Source organism: Hydractinia symbiolongicarpus, chromosome 10 (assembly GCF_029227915.1).
Source record: "Hydractinia symbiolongicarpus strain clone_291-10 chromosome 10, HSymV2.1, whole genome shotgun sequence".
Classification (NCBI taxonomy): Eukaryota; Metazoa; Cnidaria; class Hydrozoa; order Anthoathecata; family Hydractiniidae; genus Hydractinia; species Hydractinia symbiolongicarpus.
This window is the reverse complement of record NC_079884.1, coordinates 11024264-11031529: the sequence shown is the minus strand read 5'-3', so window position 1 is coordinate 11031529 and position 7266 is coordinate 11024264.

Below are 7266 nucleotides of genomic sequence, written 5' to 3'. Positions count from 1 at the left end.
CTTTATATCCATGATTCAATAAAAATTAAGAGGTCTGCCATTAAAAGGTGAAGATTAGAGAGCAGACATCAGAGGTACGAAACAGCGTTCCTTGGCATTAAACAACAAACAACCACTCAGACGTATTTAAGTACCCTTTTGTCGAAGTTTACTATATTGGAAAATAGGAGAAGATCAAAAATTGTATGAAAGGATTTTAATGGTAGGCGACGGTACTTTAACACCATTAACTTTTAGCATTACTAGTGGGATTGCTCTGGAGGTGCCGATATTCATAGTGAAAAGGTAAACAGCCTAGGTAGCAGCAGTGATTTAGAACATATATCCAGTTTACACTTATTCGTGTCGTAGTTAGTGCTTTTAGAGAATAAGGGAAAAAAGGTCGAAATATTTTGAAGAAGTTCACCGTCGCAACATCTCATGAAACGCATTATATTTCCCAAATAGACTAAATAAAGTTCGAGAAAAATATCGTTTAAAGGGGTAAAGAATGACTATTTCTTCATAATATGTTTTTCTATCATTATCATAGCATACAAAGGCACTGCGCAAATATATCTTAAGTGTTTCGATTTTTTTTTTGGAGAGCCTCTCCTGAGGAGGATTTTGCAAAAAGAGAATTTAGCAATAATAAATTATTCGTCCATAGGGTCCTCTCTGTAGCTACTTTAATTTAATTTAGCCCCTAGACTCAGTAGGCGTTGCAGCGAGGGGAAAAATCTGACATACCTGTTATTGACCACAACTCGCTATCCCTCTTATTGAGATATCAAGCTTTTGGATAAGAACCTGGAAAAGAGTTTTGATGCTCATCTCAAGAGCTCTGGGGACGAGAGTGGTAATGTTCAGGGGTACCATCGTGCGGTAGCAAATGGCCAGAAAAAGAAAATTCCTGATTTTTTATTCGGCTGCGAAATCTAACGGTTAAGATATCCCAGTTCGATGACACCGGAAAGGCGAGTCATAAATTGAAGCGACTTAAAGGACGATGAAGTAGTTGGAAAGAACCGGTAAAATCAGTTGTTATGCGCGTTTTTTTTTTAAATCCTTTTTTGTGACTTTATCTTTGATAAGCTCTGCAGGGTAAATTCCTAGATCGATAACAGCTGTGTAATTTTAAAGTAACATTATCTTATCCATAAGGCGCTTGTGCGTAACATCGGACATCCATAGATGCATACTCATGAGAAGACTATGATAAATGAATATCGTAAATCCTTCGGTTCAAAAGTTATGGAAGTTCATTCCTACAAGTAGTGTTGTAACGCGACAACAAGGATGGAGAGAAACATCTATTTTGGAGTGTTGTATATATAAAAGGGTTAAAAATACAACTTATTTCACAAGAAGATTATTTATTTTATACAAAGTTACGTTCTTTACATTTTACAAAAATACAGAATGGCTGTAATAACTTTAAATTTACCAGTATTTCCGATATTTGATATCACAGTAGTTACAACGATGGCAACCAGATGGAAAAAGTATAAATTTTTTTTGAGACTTAGGGTTGAGAATACAAACCCTGGGGACTATGGAGTTATTTGTGGGTCAATATTTGTGCATGCTCATCGTCACGTTGTAACCCATTCGTCGCACCGTATTATCCTTTGTCGCATGGCTTACATCGTGTCGTATTGCTTTTGCGTCATGGCGTATTATTCTTTACGGCGTGGCTTTTGTTGCCTCGTAGTGTTGTTCGTCGTAGCGTATCATTTTTTATTGCGTGGGATTACGTCTTTATGACGTATAGCTCTCCCTATTTGTGTTCGTTGCAACGTACTCCACTTCATGGAAAAAATGTTTATGCTCTTTTACATGCAATAACTAACTTCGTAAACTAATTTCAAAAAATCAGCACGGTAGAGTCACAAATTATGAGTCGAGCGTTTTGAGTTAGCTAGCTAGCTAAAATGGTAAAAACTGCAAAATAGAAGAATGAAGGTAGGTTCAGATAAACGCAATGCCAGAATGAAAGGTTTTCCTCATATCAAAAAACGCTACAGGCCTTGGGATCGAGGTTGAGTAGAAACGATATTATTAAATGGCTTCAAAATTTTTACTTAACAAAAAATAAACAATAAAAAAAATTGTGCTATTCTATGTGCTAAATGCTTTGTCCAGTCTGGTGAAATTATCCAACGTAGACAAATGCCACGTCACGACGAAAACTGTGCGCTACGATGAAAAGTATCCAGCGGCAAAATGTCATTTTGACAGTGGGGGAGCCCTAATTTATAAAATTTCTTAATGAGTGTTTTTGATTTCCAGCAAGGGAAAAAAATGAGATTCAGGGATTCCATATCGCCCGAAAATGGCTTTGCCGGAGTTTCCTTGCTCCTACTAAACATCGCTATTTCTACAATAAAATTACACTCATCTTATTTCGCTAAAATTATAGTTCATACAATAAAGTCAGATGAAATAAAATTTTCCAAAATAATGATGGCAGTGATCATCCTTTTCATCAATAAATTCATTTCCAACTTCAAGAAGATCCAGTTTTTCTGTCATCTCCTTGTGCACGCTCAACAGAGCCAATGCATTGAAACACTTGCTCTGCATCGTAACGTAACTGCTCTGCATCTTAACTGTAGAATTATTACTTATTATTACTTAATTATTACTTATTACTTATATTTTATATGCTAACATTTACTCTTTGTTTATTTTAGATCCAAAATTCTAAAGTATATTTAAAACTAATTATTAAATTGGAGGATCTTTATCCATGTTTGGACTAACTCATCAGTGAAAATGGCTGTACTTGCATGTCCAATCCCGTCTTGTGGATTCAAAACCGACGATGTGGAAGTGCAGAGAGCTGCTGGTATCCTGAATGTACATTCCCACGTTCACTCAACGCCGCCAGTAGCTGCTGCACCAACTTCTAGCTCTCCAAGACTTGAAGGACCAAAATTCCAGTTAAATGCCACAACGGGGGAATTGAATGCCTTCAACAGACGATGGGAAACGTTTTGAATCAGTTCTAATATCCCAAATGCGGCAGCATCAGGTCAGTTGCTTGAATATGCGTCAGAACGGCTAGGAAACATTATTCTGAGGCCCCGTTTTACAACACATCCACTAGAGGAAGCACTGAAAATACTTAAATTGATTGCTGTTGTCCATGTTGCAATTGGTGTACTCAGGTCAGAACTTGCTGCGTTTCGGCAGGACAAAGATGAACCCTTTCGAACTTTCGCAGCTCGGGTACAAGGCAAAGCAGAGACTTGTGAGTCTTTTAATTTGTTTCGGACAGAATGTAATGATAGTCATCGGGACGTTGAGGGCGAGGTCTACTAAACGGACGAAGTCATACGGGATGTGCTGCTGAATGGATTGGCTGATCACGAAATCCGTTGCGAAGCACTAACCACTGATGGAATGCCGAAAGAGACAGTCCTCGAAGTGATTGCTTTTATTGAAAATAGGGAAATTGCACGAAATGCGGATAAATTGCGAACTTTACTAGCAATTTCTTCGTACCGTAGCACTTCAAACTTTCGTGGGAGCTCATTGACCAAGGACAGCGTCGATCGTAAAAAACTTCTATATGTCCATATTGTCAGGCTACTTTTAATATTTTCACCAGGAACCTTTGTGGTTGAAATCGAAAACCGCACCAGTGATGTGCTTCTTGCTGAAAAAAACGCTGGGACTCTGCTGTAACCAAGAGGCAGAAAATTTGTCTATCGCATTTACATCAGACATAGCAAGCTTTGGCCATATCTCCACCATTGATGCTAGTTCAACTTCTTTGCTGCTACCCTCGTATTCATCAGTTAAGCTCTCCAAAGCCAAAGCCACTGTCGATCATCAGATATTCACCAAGGGTGAATGACTCCGTGCTTTAATGTCAGATCATCCAAAGATTTCAATACAGATCTCTGTTGATGGTTATCCAGGACAGTTCACTAGCTTTAATGGAATTGCAGATAGTGGTGCTCAGTCTGATCCATGGTCTCTTGATAAATTTCTTAGCGCAGGATATTCGATGGACGATTTACAACCGGTTACAATGTCCTTTAACGCAGCTAACCTTAGCCCTATAAGGATCGATGGGACCTTCTTAGGAATAAGGGGACGAACTTCAAAAGGCAAATCCATTGTCTGTCGCTCCATGGTCTATGTCGGCAGGGATGTAAAGTCATTCTACTTGTCCTATGTATGCATTCTTCCGGGAAGCTTTCCTTGTGTAAACGAGTTTAACAATACGACTTATAATGCCACAGACAGTTCTGCTAGCAGGAACGACAACAACTCAGATGAAACAGGACAGCCTTGTGGACTCAAACGTGGTGCTACCAATGACGATGGATCTATTTGCAATTAACCAAAGCGAACAAACGTACCCCCGAATCCTGACACCCTTCCATTTTAAGCGATACCGGAGAACATTGAACAGATGAAAATGTGGTTGCTGAAATGTTATGCAAGCCCCACATTCGATATATGTTCCCTATCAACGTCTTCCCCAGATGGATGAACCATCAGTTGAGATTCACATATGGTGATGGGTACAATCGTCGTTACGACATGATACTTCCTGACTTCGAAAGAAAGGAACGCATCATGGACGACTTCTCTTTCTACGATTTCGAATTGAAGGATCATTGGTGGAGGATAATCGATTACCTTTCATTGACCGGTAAGTCAGGAATTGCCGTAGCTTGGAGTTTAGAACGGACAAAAATTTTCACCCAAGGCTCCAACAACCTTCTTATCGCAACAAATCACAAAGCGCTAGTCAAGATATTTGGTGATGGAAATCTTGATGAGATCTCAAATACACGCTTATTTCGTCTAAAACAACGAACTTTGCCCTGGGCTTTTGATATTATCCACATCCCAGGCAAGACTAACCATGCAGCCGATCCTGCCTCCCGTAATCCTACGTCTGAAGGGAAGGTCTTAGGACTCACCACTCTCGATTTAACTGAACCCATCATTGCTGCTGCCATTCAACGCGACGCGCAATCTACATTGTCAGTTTCTTGGGAACAGCTAGCTAAAGAGACAGTGAATAACACGGACACGAAGAGTCTTCTCACCATGGTACGTAACGGCATTCTAAATGAGGCTCATTTGTTTGTTTGTTTGTTTAATTATTTAAAGTCAGATATATAATTTACTGTAGTTTTTAATAAATGCAACAAAAACTAATCAAAACTACAAAAGAGAATGCGTATATAGTAAATAAATTTATTTACACGGAACTATTTATTACCCAAGTTGCAAAGACAAACCTTGCCATTCCAGAGTTTAAAATTTTTCTTAAAATCAATTAAATTTTTAGTGGTTTTGATATGAAACGGTAAATCGTTCCAAATTCTTGGCCCCAAAGAGCGCAGGCTATTTGTTCCAAACGTAGTTGTTTTAAATCTTACAACTTCTAAATTTTTAACATTTTGTTTGTGATGGGTCTGACTGTATTTTATAAAATAAAAATGTCCTTCATATAAGACGGTTTATTGCCTGTCAGTATTTTGAAAATTCCCACACATAAATTTCTTAATCTTGAGACACACATGAAATTGTCATGCCTGAAATTCATGAAAATTTCATTTACTTTCTCATTTGTTTCGTGCAAGGAATAAATAGCTCTGTCGTATATTCTCTCCACCTTTAAAAGTGACTTTGTTGATGAGAAATGTTATATCAAAGAGCAATAGTGGAAATTTGAAAACACGAAACTTTGGGCTAAGATTTGTTTTGCTTTTAGTGGTAGAATATTTTTAAATCTAAACAAAGAATTCAATTGTGCTGATGCCGTTTTACAAACTTTTCTCAAATGTTCGTTAAAGCTTAATTTATCATCAATGGTCACACCCAATAATTTTACAATTGGTTTTGTTTTAATCTTTTTCTCACCAATACTTACTTCAAGATTAGAATTATCCTTTTTGTTTTTGGATAACATAATTGCTTGAAATTTTCCTGGGTTAACTATCATTTTATTCATTTCTAGCCATGAAATAGCTATATTAGACTCATTTTCTAGCAGTGTAATCAAGTGATTAAGCGAATTTGAGAATGCAGATAGGGTGTTGTCATCTATGTAGTTATGTAAGTTACACTTAGAGATAAAATAAAATAAGTCATTTATGAGAATTTTAAAAATAAGGTCCTAATATAGATCCTTGTGGGACACCACACAAGATTATTTGGAAAAGTCTGTAAGTTCCATACAATAATTACTGCCCATTTATTGTTTTTTATGGTCAGCCCGAACAAATTTTTGATCCTATATTTAATTGACTGCAAATTACATATTCTATTAGACCACCCCCTCCGTTTGCCTTCCTATCTTTTCTTTTCCCGATCTCGTAATTATCTATTACAAATTCACTAGTTGGTAAATTATAATCAAGTTTTGTTTCGGAAATAACAAAATAATCTGGCAAAAAAACTCTTCATTATTTCTCTAGCATCAATTATTTTGTTTCTTAGGCTGTTTTTATTGAGATATCCTGTTAGTGGGTTTGAAGGATTTTTAACCCTCAGATCACAAGATCCGCAAATCGCACCGTACTGGCAGTACCGCCATGGTCTCTGCGAATTGGAGTAGTTGTTGCTCCCTAGCTCAGATCACGTGTTTTTAGGATTCTTGATTCGGCTCATCAAGGTGTTTCAACAATGTCGAACAGAGCTCGCTCAGTTGTCTTTTGGCCAGGAATGACGGACCAGACCAGACCAGATCCGCATGGAACGACTGCAATACCACCGCTCCGTCTCAATCATCACTTCCAGCCACTTTTACTGTCCCACCATCAAGTCCCTTTGAAGAAGTATTCGCTGATTATTCTGACTACGATGAAACCATTACCTTGGCGTTGGTGATCGCTTATCGGGATGGGCATATGTGTTTCAGTCACCCTACAGTTCATCACAATCAGGCGCAGATGGCCTTATTGCATACCTTCGTAATTATTTTGCTCGTTTTGGTGTCCCCATTGAGATATCAAGTGATAGAGGCCCAGAATTCATCTCGTCATCAAAGTCGACTCCTTCCTGAAAGCATGGGGAAGAGCAGCATCATTGCTTATCCTCAGCATATAATCCTCAACCTAATGGTCGTGCCAAAGCTGCAGTGAGTACGACGAAACGTCTTCTTCAATCCAACATTGGCCCATCAGGTAGCCTTCATTGCGACAATTTCTTACAAGCAATGATGCAACGTAGAAACACTCCAGATCCGGATTGCAACATTTTACCGGCAGAAATAGTATTTGGTAGACAATTTCGAGATACCTTCTAATTTGT